Source organism: Neopsephotus bourkii, unplaced genomic scaffold (genome assembly GCF_033783945.1).
Source record: "Neopsephotus bourkii isolate Nb327-2 ecotype Australia unplaced genomic scaffold, CSIRO-AGI_Nbou_v1 NB_620, whole genome shotgun sequence".
Taxonomy (NCBI): domain Eukaryota; kingdom Metazoa; phylum Chordata; class Aves; order Psittaciformes; family Psittacidae; genus Neopsephotus; species Neopsephotus bourkii.
Window position 1 is genome coordinate 201,165 of NW_026901120.1, and position 17,459 is coordinate 218,623.

At 44.9% G+C, this 17,459-nt stretch overlaps 1 protein-coding gene and 1 long non-coding RNA gene across 5 annotated transcripts in view; one reads left to right on the forward strand and one right to left on the reverse strand.

Moving 5' to 3' along the window:
- The window catches only part of JADE2 (jade family PHD finger 2), a 444,935-nt gene that overhangs the window by 141,156 nt on the left and 286,320 nt on the right, over positions 1-17,459 (forward strand). The window lies entirely within an intron of this gene.
- LOC133211555 (uncharacterized) overlaps positions 6,865-17,459 on the reverse strand; it is a 37,689-nt gene continuing 27,094 nt past the window's right edge. For 3 of the 4 annotated variants that reach the window (XR_009725227.1, XR_009725228.1, XR_009725229.1), the window contains 2 exons: positions 8,680-8,805; positions 6,865-8,109 (listed from right to left, as the gene is read on the reverse strand). This is a non-coding gene — a long non-coding RNA (uncharacterized LOC133211555). The remainder of the gene's footprint in view (positions 8,110-8,679; positions 8,806-17,459) is intronic. The other variant, XR_009725230.1, reaches the window with a different exon arrangement.

Genomic DNA, 17,459 nt, shown 5'->3' on the forward strand with positions numbered 1-17,459 from the left:
CGTGCAGAGTATTCATCCAGTGGGAAACAACATGCATTTACGATCTAAAGACACCCATAAATTGCTCAGAAGAACACAGAAGTAAATGATTCACAGAAGTGATTTAGTAAGGAATAAGGAATTCCTTGCAGGGAAGTGATGGGGTGTGAATGAAGCTCCTGCATGTGCATCCTCCAAGGGATGCAGAGGAGAGCACACAGTGGCCCTGCCCACCAAGGCACACATCACCTGGCCATGACACTGGACCACTGGCCCATGCATGGCTGTGGCACAGCTTGCTCCTTCCTTGGAGCAGGAATAACCAGGAGACAGCTCCCCAATTCAGACACGCTGGGATGTCCAGCACAGACATGCCCAAGCCCTGCCCTAGTGCAGGACCAAGCACCCAGATCCATGCTTGGTCATGCAGCAGCCCAGCGGGTGATCCCATGCAGGATCACTGCACTCCAACAGCCCACTCTCCTCCCTCCCCTCTTTTTAATTTCCCAGTAAATTGCTGGGAAGTCTTTAAAGGAGATCAAGTCCATGCAGATTACTCTTAAATGAGCATTTGGCAAAAGGATGGGCTGCAGTTTAATTGATGAGCAGGGATTTAGCTGGTACGAAAATCCTATCTCCAAGCACTGGGGATGATGGAGTCTAGGGTTTTTTTTTCCCTTTCACAAGCACTGTGACCAGAAAGCTCTCCAAAAACATGACAAGGAAGAAGTTTTGACTGGTTTTCCTTATATTTTCAGTTTCCAGAGACCAATGGGGGGAACAGATCAGGGCTTTCCCCTTAGTGGTTTATCATCCTGACTGATCCTGACTAATCCACAGAGCATCACTAAAACAACCTTGTTTCACATGCTCCAAACTTAAAAGTCCTATTTCTGTCAGCCAGACACAGAAAGCAGCCCCTTGTACTCACAACCACCAGCTCCCAGCAATACATACACGTCTTTTGACAGAAAGGTTTATTCCCTGAACCCCAAAGCACATGAAAACGGTTTGCCTTCACAGATCTCAGCAGGAGTTGCCTTATTTATTTTTTTGTTTTCACACCATAAAATTCTGCCAATTATTTTTAAACAGAAAACGAGCCCAATTTAGGAGAATGGGAGAGGAGGAACCCCAAACCTGACATATGGGCATTCAACCTGCACTGTCAGAACTTGCACTTAATGGGTTTAGGTCCATTACCCCCTTGTGCAAGTCCTGACCGAGCCCTTTGTGCTGCCGCTCCGCAGGAGATGTACCACAGCCCTGTGGTGTTAAGATGTCAACTGAAACCAAGCCAAAGCCCCAAACTTCCTTTCACAAAGAGATATAAAAACAGATTCTACAGACACCTGTGTGAAATATTATAACCCCTTTACTTGGCTTTTCCCATGGGGAGGGAAGGGGACATTGAAGTCATTGTTTCTCTATTGATGAATTCAAAACACATCGGTGAGAAGAATTAGAGACTTGGAAGCAAGTATCAGAGTAGGTGTCCAATGCATCTTTTGGACAGTCAGCAGAAAAGGTAAGTGGATTTTTCCCCATGTGCTAGACAAGGTTTATTACACTGGGCGTAAAGGATTGCTACAGAGAGAGATCAAAGCCTGACACATTACACAGAGACATTAACCGAAGGTTTACCATAACCTGCCAGGAGATGCAAAACCAAGTTCCTGTGGTCAGTGGAAACCTCATGACCTCTTACAAGAGTTGACCACAGCATCCTGGTCAAATACCAATAAGTTAATTACATTTTGGCTTCAAGCATCCTCTGCTGTGTGAGCACACCAGGGCAACCTCTCCTGCTGGGGCCAGAGAGCACCACTAACCCTTGTCTGCACTTAGCTCTCAGTGAGGAACAGTACCACTGACAGTGCAATGTCATGTTAGTTGGAGCCAAAACTTCTCCTGTATTTGCTTGCATCCCCCTCTGACTGAAGAGAAACTCTATATGCATCTTGGTCAAAAGAACTGGCATTTAGTGTTTTAGGCCATTCTTAAGACAAACTCTTAACTGCTATCCAACCTGGCTCCAGGGACACACCAGTAACCCTCCATATGAAAGATCTTTACAGAGCATTTACCTTCCTCTGTTTCACTAATGTCTTTCATTTCCCCCCACCATTAAACCCATTTTAATGCCAGAAATGTCTGGCTGCTCCATGGAGAGATGGATGCTCCTATAATCACATCTAATAAAACATAGAAATCAATCACAGGCTCCAGCTCTCTGTTCTCAAAGTCGTATATACAATAGAGCATAAAACTCACAATACCTCAGCTCTGACAACCTAACTCAGATTTTGAGCAGCAATCATACAGTTCTTTAGTAGTTTATATCAAATCATCATAGAAGAAGCTAGTAGGTAGTGCAAGGAAGCTATCCATCCATTTGCTGTGTCATTCTGCTGCATTAGCTCCAAGCTCCAGCCAGAAATAATAGTAAGCTAAGAAAAATTAAGGAAATAAAAAGCAAAACCCCTCACAGTTGTTTAATTGGCTTAAAAGCAGCAATTTTCATTTTCTGTTCTTTGGGAGGGTTATGCTCGTGTTGTGTCAGATGTGGTTACCTTCCCTGTTCTTAGAAGAGCTCCCACTTTGCTTTCTCTGCCTTGCTCACAGGGCTCTTGTAATTGGAGAGGCAGATGGAGAGGGGAAAGGCTCATTTAAACTTACAAATAGGAAGCTGAAAAGCCACATTTAGCTTGCAGTGCTATGGATGGGGCATAAGCAGGGGTGTTATCTGAGTGTCCAAGGCTGTTTGAGTGCGACCAGGACAGGCCCCTTGAGAAAACTCAAACCAAAGCTGAGTATAGAAGAGAAGCACCTAAAAGGAACATTATTATGTAAAGTAATAGGGATTTATGGTACTGAAAACCATTTCTGAGGAACCCACAGTACCAGGCAGAGAGCCACATCACAAGTGCTTGTTGTCCCATCCCAGTCTGGGCAAGGGGAAATCACTGCTTTGATGCTTTGCCCGTGTTTCCTTACCTGTGTAGAAATGACCCCAGTAAAATCAAGGCACCACCACTCAACAAGCAGTATCACTCTCTAGTATCACCTCTGTGCTCTGCAGAGGAGCAGCCATGAACACATCACCCAGCCATGGGACATCACAGAAACCCACTAAAGGCTGTCAAGGATACAGCAAAGGGGCAGCAATTGAGGATAAAACACACAGCATTGCTCATCTCCAGTTTTTCAGCATTAGACAGAAAAGTGAGAGCTGGGCTTTGATCACGAGGAGAGAATGTTTCACGCTGGAGGGGATGGCACAGAGACCGGAGCTGTAAGCAAGGGGTGTCTTTGCTCTGTATTTCCTTTGTGAACTGAAGCAAACCACTAAATAACATAATCATGGCTGTATGATTAACACACACACACACACACCCATCCCTGCTCTGCTATTGCCAGAGAGCATTTTGGCTGGTCACAACTCCCAGCATTTCCACTCTGCCATAGCCTGAGTGTTGAAGAGCACAAAACTCTCCCACAGGCTTTTCCTCCTGTGCCCCAACACCTTTAAACACAACCCTTCAGTCTCATGGAGATGTCTTACCATGGAAATCCTCCTTGTTCGACCAGAGTGAGCTGCTCCCCAGCAGGAGCAGAGGGAAGAATCTGCCTGATAAAGCTGCCATCACACCTGCAGGCTTTTAACTTGCAAATTGGTAAAGCCAGTCCTGATAAGTGGGAGAAATGAGTGTCCAGGGGGCAAATCCCTTGGGAGAGTAATGCAGGAGCTGCCCCTGCAAACCACCCGGGAGATGCCACTAGATGGTGACAGTGCCCACAGAAATTAAACCACGTAGGAGATAAAGAGCCTCATCTCCAGGACAAGGTCACTGTGGACTGAAAACAGTGTTTGGAAATTAGTGGTTGGCACTTCTTGATCGTAAAGAATTGAGATGCATTAAATCGTGTTATGGTCAAGGTAGTGGTTTAGTGATGAATAGAAAAGTGAGTGAATTCCCCTGCTTGGTGTAAGTGTGAAATGAGTTAGTTCTGCCTGCCCCACATCAGAAGGAGATAACTCCATTTATCTTCATTTCCCCTGCACCTCTGGTGCCCTCAGGCTGAGATCAGGCATAATCTGGGCTGTGGGATTCACCTGCCATTCCCAATTGGAGTTGATAATCTTCCATGGAGCAACTTCAACTGCTCATTCCCAGCAGAGGAGGAGCCCATGTGTAAGAGCTCCTGCTGTGTCCTGCCCGGACACTGCCCTTGTGCTGCTTGTGCAACACATTCCTGTTTCAAGCTACACGTTTACAGCACACAGAATCTATGGGCATCAGCGGGGATAAGCAGGAATTGGATTGTAAGTGGTTACCTTGGTTTGCTTTCTGTGTGAACACTTGTGTTAAAGGATGGTTTATGCCTGTGAAAGGCTCCTCAGTGTTCTTGTGTGAGAACAAACGGGTTCACTGACCTATTTCATCTACAGTTGTGACACATTAGAAGCTACTGGATCTGTCTTTCATTCTTTATTCATCACCCAAATGATACATGCAAGAAAACATGAGGTTTTCAATAAATGGTGGAGGAGAAACTTTTCCTGACCTTTCATAATCTTTGTTCTCTCTGATCAAATACATTTAAGGGATTCTTTACATTTGGCTGGTTATCTTGTTCCTGTACCTCTCGTCCAAAACACCAGCTACAACAGGGGAGGAAGCCCAACTTGAGAAAACCCTACAACACTCAGAGCCTTAAAAGCTCCACGTGCACGTTGAGACTTGCTGATGTCTCAGCTCACTGCAGTGCAGCCCTGAGCAGAGCTGAAGTGATCACTGTACTCACCACAGAGCACACACCAACTCCACTTTCTGTTAAACAAAGCTGATGGGAAGAGGGGAATGGCTGGGAAGGATGGGGAGCTCGCAGAAACAGGGATGGGATTTGCAAAAGTACAAGAAAATAATATAATTTCAAAGATGGGATGATAAAAAACTCCTTAGGTAATTCTGAAAAGTAAGATGATTATGAGCTTGAAATGAATATCTGACTTTGGGCTCTGTTTAGCTCCTCCTTAAGCCATCAGAGACATCTCAGGCCCATGGATGAGACCGTGCAGTAATCATATAGACGAGCAGATATAGGTGAGCTGTTGTCAAGCCTGACACTGGTGCAAATCATGGGAAAATCAGGTCATTGAGCTCACTAACATAAGCCACACTCATTTAATAACGGCACCATACGATGCTAAGGAAGTATGGCTGGCATTCCTGTTGTAATGATGCCCAATTGCCCAAAGAAAACACATTATAAAACACATAGAAGGAAAAGGGTATTTTCTCTGGCTTGGCAAACAGCTTGTGAGTGTGGCTGTGCAGCACCTTCTCAATCCCCTTTTGGGTGATGCTGCAGACACCATCACCCAGCTTCAGTTTTGCCAAGCAGAGTTCTCACATAGGAACATGCACATGCATGTCACTGCATGAACCAAGGTATTCCCATTGCAAATCCCCTTTGCTTAGAGACAGGACACATTTTACTCGATTCTAAACAAAGTCTCATCTCTTTATTTGAAAATAACTCATGTCTCAATGGAAGGGGGAAAAAAAGCAGTGAATTTTTTAACACAGAAAAAGAAATCAGGTTTCGATTTTACAGCGAGTGTGAAATACCCGATTGGGGCAGTTTTCACTTTTGTTCTACACTGCATTTATTTCAACAGCTCTTCTCTTTCCCGGGTCAGTAAGTTCTGGAAAGTCAAGGTTTCACCTCCTTTAAGGCCATAGAACCCCTGAGAGAGGAGCTGCCAACACCCTTCTTGAGCACTGGGGTTCCCTGGTGTTATCTGGGAGGCCATGAGCTCTCCCAAGGGAGGAACAACCAAGGGGCATCCGACATGGTGTGATCCCCACGCAGGGATGGATGGGGAACCCACAGGGGTGTCCTCAGCTGCCCACAGTTCCTGTGGTGGAACCACGGACAACAGAGCCGTGTTAGAAGGTGCAAATACAAGATACTCCCTTTCAAGGTGATGTTTCCTTCCCAGCTGCACAGGCATTTGTGTGAAAACTGGAGACCAAAAGTCCACCTGTGAACACAACTACCTGCTCCAACCTTGGAAACAAGGGCAGCGAAGAAATCCAGACAGAAAAGAGCATTGCTCTGTGCTCCCATCACAGCGCCCTGGCAGGAGGAGGAGATGGGGGCTTCTTTCCTATAAAGTTTCTTTTGTGCTCCCCACTTGGTGCCAGCAGAACTGGTTGAGCTTTAAGGCCCTTTCCAACCCAAACCATTCCATGACTCTATGAATTAATGCTCAGTGTCAAGGCTGCATTGCCTTTCTTAGAGGAGCTGGTGGTAGGAGCCAAGCTGGGGCCAAGCAGACACCTCATGGAGGCAACCAGAGGTTTGGGGGAAGATACCTTCAGTCTTCCAAGGGTTTCAGAAGGAGCAAGCAGGGACTCTCAGCAGCCCTGCACTGAGCCAGGCACAGGACAGTTCCCAGCCCCAGAGCCCTGCAGTGTGTTGGGGTGTCAGTCGGGGAAGCGGCAATGGGAGGTTCGTGCGATGTGGCCCATTCCCACCGCAGCAACAACCGAAGTGCTTGAAAACAAACTGCCTGTGGTTAGTTAAATGGAAAATGTGTGAGATCGTTCCCTTCCCCTGCACACACTCACCCTGAACCCTGCTCCGCAGCAGGGGCTCCTGTACCCTGTATCTTCAGCAGGGCAGGAGAGGACCCAGCGCCTCCATCACCCATTAAGGGCTGTGCACAAAGAGGTTTCACAACTTATATCCCAACCGATAACACCCCATTGTGGTAGGTTCCAAAATCCCCTTCAGGACCACCTTGGTGCTGAGCAGCCACAGGAGCAGCTTTCTACCCACATCTGTTCAACTGAGGGCAAACACATCTCTGCTTTGCACAGTGACCCAAGCTCACCCGGGGTAGCAAAAGGGCTTCAAATCATAAGCACCAAGATGACAATTACTTTTCCAGACTTACAAAGCCCCAAAATCATTTAAATATTGCTTCATATAAACAACCTGATTCATTCCATCCCAAACCAGATGTGCAGTGGGAGATGACAAAGCAAAGGAAAGGGACCACCAAACAAATGTTTTCTACCAGCAGAAAATGTCTCTAGGTCTCACTGAGATGATCTGCTGTATCCCAGCAGTGAACTGCCAATGATTTCCATGTTTCCCTGACTTTCTGGCACACACATGGAAATACATTGTTATAAAGCCCAAATTTCAGACTAATTAAAGGGAATTTAGCTGCTTAAAATAATATCTTGCTTTTTCAAACCCCAGACATCTCCTTGCTCCTGTGTTCTAAATAGCATCTGAGATTATTAAAGCAGAAAGAAGTTCTATGAAGCTAATTTCCACCACGCTGTGTAGTGCCTTCTGCTTGGTTTTGCACGTCTCCTGGTGCAGTCTAGTCAGTTCCACCTTTTCTTCACCAGCACTTTCTAATCAATGGCATTTTCAGACTCTTTTGCCCGAAAGCAGGAGACAGGATGGTTCAGTGGTTAGGGCACTAGACAGAAATACCACTCCAGCATCCCGTGGGATCGCGGGCCAGGCGCTCACCCGCTCTTTGTCTCTACTCCCCATCTGTAAACCACCGTTTTCCTAAGGCACGGGGCTGCCCCAAAGCACACAGCATTTTATCTGAGCAGGGTAATGAGCTACAGACTGCTCTTGTCTGCGCCTCTGTGCACTGCTCATCAAAAATAAAGCTACAAATGGCTTGATGGGAGCTGAACGTTGTAATTGTGGGAGTAACGATGCTGGAGGTAAAGCAGAAACTTGGAAGAAAGGAGCTACATGAAAGCGTGCAAGGGTGCCTCAGTCCCTGGGGTGGAATGTAAATACCAGCTTTCCAGGCAAACACCCTGCTCCAAGATTGGAGGAACTTCATTCAGGCATAAATGCCCTGCTTTAAATAGCACGGCAGGGCTTTATCTTCCTGTCTTGACTGCTCAGGAACCCTTTGTTTTTCAGCAGACTGCCACTGGCCTGAGTGATGATCTTGCAGCATGTGACTGCTGCGCTTGGTACCAGCTCAAATAGGATTCTGACAGCAGCCAGGGATGCTCGTGTTTCCCCAGTGAGATCCTTGCACATTGCAGACAGCCTGTCCAGGCATGGCTGGAGCTGAAGGGGAAGGCAGACCATCATAGACATGATGTTACATCTTCCATAGGCCTGTTCAATTGGTTTAAAACCCTCCATAAATCCCAATGCTTGTGTTCATCACAACTGCTGTAGATGCTAGGTTACATGACTATGTGCTCCTAACTCACATGCTAATCTCCCTATTTGTTTTCTAAACACTATGGAGTGATCAGGTCTCCCATTTGTAACAGGACCCATGGAAAAGCAACAGGATTATCCATTTTCTCACAGATGCACAGACTAGTAGCAATAATAATTCTCTTACTAGCAAGACTTCACAACCATAAAATCACATACCACTGTGTGCATACTGCTAACAGTAATACCTGCAATTACTGGGTAAAGCCCAGTTTGCCCTAAAACAGTAGTTGACTGTAATTACTTGAATTTACCTAATTGCGGCTCATCACACCCCTGACTAAGCGGGCATCAGCAGTGCTCTCATGGAGATATCTCTGAACGTGGTGGTGCCTTTAGTTGCCTTTGGGGAATGGAAGCACAATGAACTAACCCATTTAATCAGCACCCAGCTCCCAGGGTGTCACTCACCACCCTGTGTAATGTCACCCCAGGAAGGGAAGCCCAGTCAGGCACACCTGCAGAACCCATGCTCATGCACCAGCATCCTCAGAGGCAGGCTCAACTCTCAGGAACCATGGTCAGTAAATAAAGAACCTATGGATAACCAAGTGCACCCATCCAGATGTTTTGTAAAGGAGAAGGCAAATACTTAATAGCTTGTCAATGCTTTAATATTAATTTCTGATATGAGCTGCTGGTTTGAAATACAGGTACTTATTTATTCAGCAGGATGTTACAGCTGGTACTTGACTTTCGCTTGTATACGTGTTTCTTTTCTGAATCAGGCTTACAAGCCTGGAATTTATTTGCTGAAGTTTCAAGGAATATGAAGAGTTAGAAAATGAGAGAGAAAAGATTTATTTTAGTGAATGCAAGTAATTCCTTTCTTCTTGCCCCTGGTCTACAAGCACTTCAGGCAGAGATGGGTTGAGGGAGCAAGAGGTGAAGATCTTTTCTCAACAGGACCACGCTGAACAACAGCACTAAGCTACAGAAACAGCACAACAGGGCCATTAAGGTTGGCCCAGATGATCCCTGAGGTCCCTTTTGGTGTTCTATGCTATTCTATGATTTTCCAGGACCCTTCAGACATCAGCTTTTATCTAAAGTGCTTGACTCCTGAAACAGCTACTGGAAACATGCAATGGAATCAAAATAACTTCAGCATTTGGGCCGAAACCCTACTGAAAATGTGGAAATAAAGAGCCAAGCATATGAGTGGACTGGCCTGTGTGATTTCAAGGGTGGCTGCTGGCTCACGAAGGCTGTTCTACCTGTGGCTCTGCAGGCAGCTCAGAGGTAGCCACCGTTTCATGCTCATCTGCCGCAGCTCACAAACAAGAGCTTCTGTGACCTCTCTCTGCCTCTCCATCTTGTGAGTCTGTAACCACCATCTCGGCATGTATCGCTCCCAGTATTATTACCAGTCATAATATTATCCAGCTGTTTGTTGATTGGTTTTTTTTTAGAGACAAAAAAAAAAGGCAACTATCATATTTAACTTTACAGACATTTTGCCGCAACAAGACTTCACCAGATGTTCTGTCCCTTGATTATGCATGCCACAAAAGCATGTTTTATAATGACATAAATGCAAAGCAAGATGAAAGTCATGGAAATGCCTGTGTGCTCTTTTCTTAACACAGCTGTATTTGAGATGCTTTTTGCATCTGTCAACCATAAATCAAATGGAAGAAAATGATCCTCAGAACTAGCCCGTTCCTTGAGAGAGTCGGCATTTTCCTTCACAAACACTAATCTATGTCAAGAATTATTCTCTGCTATAAACTTTCCCTTCCCACATTCATGGGGAGGTTAAGTTGAAATGTTTCTAAAGCATTTCCAACCCTGGGCTGGCAAGTGCTGAGAGCTTCAGGTTTAACAACGTTTATTGATGGGATTATGAAAGGTAATGGAGACCGCTTAAGGGGGGTGTATGTCAGCTAGAACTCCTAATTTCTATTCCCAGCAGTGCCAAAACATACCTGTGTGGTTATAACCAGATCTCAGACCAGGCCATGAGGCTCTTCAAATGCTTTTGGGGGACATGGCACTTAGTTAACAGCCGAGACGCTGATATGAACCTCCATTATCAGTAAAGATGAATACTTAGTGTGTTTAAACTTCCCACGTGGCAGTGCTGGGGCACTGGCAAGCAGGATATCACAAGTGACAGAGGTGCTACTGTGTAAGCACAAAATGCAGCAGTGCCCAGGAGAAAAGAGCACCCAGGTTTTTTTGTGACATTTCCCAAGCAAAGCACCATCTGCGGTAAGCCCTCAGCTGCGCGTTACCTATATCCTGTATGAATGAATCCCTTTCTTGTGTGATTGTTCAAAGCCAACAGGTCCGTTTCTATAGAAGCACCCACAGGATCACCAAAAAAACCACATATTCAGCTCTTGTTAATGTCAGCAATGACGTACCAGAGCAAGTACTTGTTTGTCCTGAAGAAATACAGGACTTCCACCGCTCGAACGCGAGCTGCTGCCAAACGCCTGCTCAGAAGAGAAAGAAGTGAAGAGAGAAAAAAAGTTGTTGACATGAGAGGAAAAACCAGGTTTCCTGTTTGAACTCTGACAGGTACTGGAAGATATGAGTAACATCAAATCTTGGTCTGCTCTAAAGGCAGTCTGTGGTCAGGGGGTTCTCACATTTGTTTGTGCGGAACAGCTTTGAATTGTTTGCAGATACCGCGCAGAAGAAACTCAGAGATCCTTATCGGGGCGCAGGGCCTGTTATGAAATAGATGCATTTGTGAACAGGTTACAGGAGATCAAACCGCTCCAGATGACATGCCTCACATGCTGTAAAGTGTGGTAGATGCTCCCGAGATACCTCCGAAAATATCACATGTGGCAGCGTTGTCGAGTACAGGCAGTGGCCACCTTTATTTCCATTTCTCACTGCGTGGCAGGGGAAAGGAGTTTGGGGGATGTTTTTCCAGTTCATTCTTTATTTGTGTGTGTCTGTTTGTCTGCTCAAATTAAAACTTTCCTTCGTTATGATTTTCACTAACAGAACCACCCAAACAATTGCAAAGGAAAGTAGATGCTGGGAGAAAAAGGCTTAAGACACCCTGGTTTTGCCCTGGTTGGGTGCCATGCTCTCCCCCATGGGTGACACCACCAGTGTGACTCCTCACCAGTTCTTCGGGGTTGAAAAGTCCAGTGGGGAAACCTGCAGGAAGGAGGGATTCTGCCTCAGCTGCAGCAGAAAGGAAAGCACATAGACATGGATGTGAACGCTGTGGCTGAACAGAGGACCAGACCATGATGCCCAGCTCAGCTCCAAGAGGTGGTGGTGAGAACTATACCATTCCTAAGAGCCTTCCAAAGCGCTCAACCAGAACAGCAGCTGAAAGCCTGTCTCCCTCTCAACACAGCCTGCCAGCCACGGCATGCTGCTTCCTCATGCCTCAAAGATCAACCCCTACAAACTCCACTCATCCTTTCGGACAAGTCTACCCTTGACCAAACACCATGCAAGGAGCTCAGCCATCTGTGGACCAGTGGCCACCCTCCAGCCCAGGTCTCCAGGTGTGCAGTGAAGAGCTCAAAGGGCCCTGCTCGGCTCCTTCCTCACGACAAGCCAGTCTCCAACTCCAGCAGCCACATCTGCTCTCGCACGTTTGTGATGCCTTTTCCTCCCGACCACCCCTAATGTCGCATTACAGTGCCTTTGTTTACACAAAACTAAGCCTCAATTTTCCTTGCTCTCTAATGCAAAACATCTTGCTCAAAAACGCTGTTAAAAGGCCCTCCCAGAGCTCTGCTAAGCCCAACTTGTATCAGGGGATACAGCTAGTTCACAGCTCTGTGGTATGATTTAGTAAGTGAATAGCTTAGAGCTGCTTCAGATCATTTGTTAAGGCAAAACTGTCCTCAAATCTGTGTATCCCAAATTCATGCCATCGCCTCTATCACAGCCCAAACTGAGTCCACACGAGGAGCTTCCATCAAAACTGGAGGCAGTTCTGCGTGCATGCCTGATAAACGGGACACTGCCCTTGAGGAAGAACAGTCTCTCTTGATCCATTACCATGATACCACCATGCCAAGACACTACAGGTTATTTGAACTTCTTGAGGGTAGATTTAGGTTAGACATTAGGAATAAATTCTTCAGCATGAGGGTGGTGAGGTGGTGGGACAGGTTGCGCAGAGAAGCTGGAAGTTGGGATTTCAGATCTGGGCCACTCATAACTTCACTTATCTTAAAAGTAAGAGCTTTTCTTGAGCTGCTTGTGTAGTAAGTTTGAAGCAGATAAAAAGCTGCAAGTTCCTCAGACACCTGATGGAGCTCAACCCCTTGGAGCACATGGCTGGAGGGACAGAAACTCAGCAAACAATTATCCTCTTAAAACACCGGGTGCTGCATTTGGCTTCAGTGCTGAGCTAGAACCTTTCACAGTTAAATCCATGGTTTTCTACACTAACTTTTGTAAATTTACTGAAGTGGGTGTTTTCCCACTGGTTGTTCTCGTACAGCTGGCACAAATGCAGTATTAACAGGATGTTCCCAACGGTCTGACACTGGATTTCCCCTCAAATCACTGGGACCTAAGTAAGTGGTTAACTTAATACCTGTGATCAAGAGCTTTGCTGAATCAGGGCTATAAATCACAAGAGAAAGCTGGAGGGATGCTCCTGTCACTGAAGTCATTGCCTAGTCAGTATTTATTTGAGGGTAGTAAGATTAAGCCATTAATTTCTTTGTAGTAATTCATAGCAGTGTCATTAAAAATGGACTTAGAGAATTACAAAGTGCATAAGATAAAACCCAACAGGATCAGGAATGAGAAAACCCAGAGTACTCATAACTAGAAATAACATCAAATTCATTCAGCATTACATGATACAGCAGTAAATATATATTGAAAATGGGAGCACAGGTTGTTTATATACAGCACTTCAGCATCATAAATTTACAGCACTGAAGGGTTTGGTTTAACTGAATACTAATCCATGGCAAATTTCTGAATAGGTTTCAAAGTGAAACTGCTTAAAATAAGACATTACAGACCTTTGTTCCTTTGAGTCTTCAAGTACTGGTGTGAATTATTACTTTCAAAGTGCTGTCCCCATTGATTCTGTCTTGTTTTAGCAAATACTAAGGCCAGGTGTGCTCATACTCTTTGTGGATTTTGAATGTTAATGGACAAAAGGCAATCGAGTTTAACCAAGAGATAAGACAGGCAGATTAATTCAATTATTAACTATGATTTATGTTCACTGTCCGATTTCATTAAGGAATTTTCCCTTTTCATTTAACTCCTCATGCTTAAGTGCTACTACCAAATGTTTTGACTCTTATTCAAATAAAGTAATTACAAGGAATAGTCCCCTTAATCTTATTTAAATGATTTCTTTTCAACTTCTCCTTTTAGTTTGGATTTTGAGCGAGTTAATAAGATGCAATGGGACTGTGTGTGTGCTCTGAGCATAAAGCTTCATTTATTACATCCAGACTTCCCTGGCAGCAAACACGCGATCCAGCCCTGCTCTGTAAATCCCCCCAAGATCACTCAGATTCCAGCCATCAGGTGCCACACACTGTGACTCCAGCCTTTAATTCATATTTAGCAGCAATATTACCTGATTTTATGTGATCCAGTAGGACACACAGAGGCTGAGAGTCAAAATAGTGTTGGCTTATTAAATAAAAAGCATTTTTAACAAAGCAACTGATTTTCAAAGTGTCTGAATCTTTTTGTCTTTGTCCTTTTTGAATTCTATACTCTCAGAATATCTAACCACAGGCATTTGAGCAAACTAGAGAAAAGAAACTGTTGGTGATTCTCTGTAGGTTTCAGAAGGCAGCAGGATATACACGCCAGTTTATGCTGCTATCTATAGAGACCTGCAGACAAACGTACAGTGGAACAAAGATACGCATCTAGATACATTTGTACCTGCCACTTGTGTGCCTGCATGGAGAGAGATGCTTAATGAGATAAGGAAACAATGGAAACTTTCACATTCAGGGTTTGAGTGTACTGAACTCTGCAGTTCTCCCTTTTACATTTTAGTAATAAAGTCTTCATGCTTTTTAAGCAATCATTTTTGCTACGCTTTCCATGAGTTGCAGCTGAGGACAACACATCCAGCGCTGCTGGTGCGTGGCACGTTAGTGTGAGCTTCTGGACCTGGCTTTGACCTGTGCTGAAGCACAACCAAACATGTAAAAGGGAAATTGTTATCTTTGATTCAACTGTTTCTTTGGTTTAGCAACGAAGTAATTTCTGAACTACTGAGTGAGGCAATCACAACATGGAAGAACTTGAGCAGAGCTAAAGCAGAAAGCTAAAACTGGAGAAATATGGGTTTATAGTTGGTGTAATGGGAGCTTGGGTGAAGGATGGAGCCCCCTGAGCAGTCCCTGCTCTCCCCTTCTGACTGCCATCAAATATTCAGTGAAGTCAGGATGATTCTCCAAGTAATTCAAGCATTTCCCAAACCCAGAGAAATCACTAGCGTGGTCAAGGCCAGGTTGGATGGGGCTTGGGGCAACCTGCTCTAGGGGAAGCTGTCCCTGCCTATGACAGGGAGTTGGAAATGGAGGAGCTTTACGGTCCCTTTCAACACAAACCAGTTTCTGACTCTATGATCAATGAGTGGGAATCAGTAAAGCTCTGGTGAGCTCAGCAGGACTATGACAGCTCACAAAGATTCAATACAGAGCACAGGACCCAATTCAGAAGCCCATGAAATCCATGCACTGGTTTCCCACCACTGGAAGAGCCGTTTAAGTGTCCACAGGAATCACTCATTTCTACCAAACTGAATAGCAGTTTTTATTAAGCTGTCTCTTTCCCTTACACTGGCAAGGCTTTGAGGAAGCAAGATATAAACCAGAAATAGGTAAACGAGCATTCATTAATCTGTAATAGCTACAACTCCGTGTGTTTCACAACCCCATCTCCCTGGAACCATGAGTTACATATGCATCCTGATACCTTGCAATTCCAAAGAGGAGATACAGATATATATTTCTTTGCAACCAAACTTTAAAAGTTAATGAAGTGAAATAAATAAATCCAATAAAATCCAGATGATAACTGACTAACTTTACTTGCTTAAAGAAATCTAATGGCTTCAAGAGCCTTCTCCTTCCCTCATGGTCAATAGAGCTCAGTTTTAACTACAGCTGATGGGTTCTTGGTCTTTGTAATGAAGGGTGAAAGAGAACAACTTTGATAAGCAAACTTCGCTGTAAAACCAGACCACGAACCAGACATCACTGAACAGGCTGAAGGCTTTTCCACATTTATCAGTCCATTCCCCAGTAAACTTCCCCCAGTGCCCAGGTACAGGAAGGGCTGTACAGCAGTGGTTTGGGAAAGGAGGCGAAAAAAGAGATATTCCTGGAGAACACCAAAAAAAAGGCATATGATCTAAACCACTGTGAAATCAGCAACCTGCCAGTGGGTAAAAAGGGTAAGTAAAACTCTAGTGATGAGCAAACTGCAATGCCGGTGCTAAAATGCCATCCAGTACTCTGGTACAATGGGATCAGTACTCTGGTAAAATGGGATTACTCTGGTAACCAGAGTTCATAACGTACTTAACCAAAGCCTTCCTTAAGCAGTACTCCAAAACCTCAGTTCTTGGACATCGACAATAGCTTCTGAGTGTAGGACAAAACCTAATACACTGGTAGGTACACAGTTGAGAAGGTCAGGTCCTTTAATGTAACAGATAGTTGTGTTTCACCTTATGCACAATACAAATGTTGAGTGTCCACTAGGAGTGGAAGTTGGCGCTCGGATGGGGCCAGCTCAGTATCTCCATTTATGTCTGCCTTCAAACCTCACATGAGCTATAAAGGCTGCACAGATCTCATGACAATTCCTCACTTTATTCCAGGCTGGAGGGACAATATAAAGCAAAAAGGAGAAAAATAAAGCAAAAAGGATTGATAAAGAAATCCTTGCTCATAACAGCAAAAGGTTACTCTTAGGTTACAAACATTACTTTTCAGTTGATACACTTCTCATTCGTAGTAAATGCTTCTGTGACTTTTCACTTTCAGGGCCTGTGTTGTGTAAATACTTTATTTCTGGCCACAACACAGGCTGTTCACAAGCCCTTGACGTGTTCCAGGGGCTCCTATTGATGCCATTTCAGGAATCTCTACAGCAACACAATTCTTGCTATTTTTATCAGCATCGGTTGTATCCAGCCTATTGTGTGGCTGCTGGACTTGAAAGCATTGCAGGAAATCCAGCACCAGGAAATCACCAAGGCATTCTACCTCAGGATTGCAACACTACCTCTTCAGTAGCTGGAAACCCAGGCTAAGAGCAATAACTCTGTTCCTGCAACACAATGTAAGTGTGTAAGTGGTTGTAAGCATGGCTATTTTTAGTCAGTAAAGGCTTCCGCTTTCCCAAACCAAAATGAATGAGAATCATCTGCAAACTGTGGGCATCTACAGCCCTCCAAGTGAGTTTGCTCCAAGTGCTTTTTGAGGGGCAGGATATTCCCAGTTTTCTGGTTAAAATCCACGTCAGCCTCATACACCAGCGTGGTACAGCTTCACTTCCAGCTTTCAGGCTACGATCCAGCTCCCAGACACAGTTCTTTCTCAGGTCACCTGGACTCACCTTGAATTCCTACTTCCAATCCTGATTCTTCCCTGGCCACAGGCACTGAATCAAGTGCCCAAACCCAAAGGTGCCTTACCCATGAGGTGCAATCTATGGTACAGGATTTCCCAGACACTACTGTGCAAATGCATATGGGCACTGTAAAAGTGAGACACAAAATAACTACTCCGAATGCAAACTTTCCTAAACCCTTTGATGGCAGCAATAGAAAGTGGGACTGCAAGTGCTGATGTGATGCTGCTTACTTGCATTTCTCATTATTCTAACAAGCAGGCAGTCTCCAGGCTCCAGAAACCAAAGAGCAGCCAGGGACTAATTCTCCCCAATTGCTACCCTGCTGCTGATAAAAAGCTATAGCAGAGACAAATTCCACCCTCAGACTTTTATATAAAACAGGCTTGCACATGCAGGCCCACAAAAGCATCGAGAGCACCACTGTTAATTGCAATTAGCAGGACAAAACAGGAGGCAGAGTATTTATCTGAGGAAAACTCTGCACCAAACCAGCAACACCGCAGCACCTTAATCTGAATGGAAGCAAAATGAACAAGCAAAGAGAACACGAAAGAATGGTTTGGGTTGAAGGGACCTTAAGGCTCATCCAGCTCCAACCCCTGCCACAGGCAGGGACCCCTTCC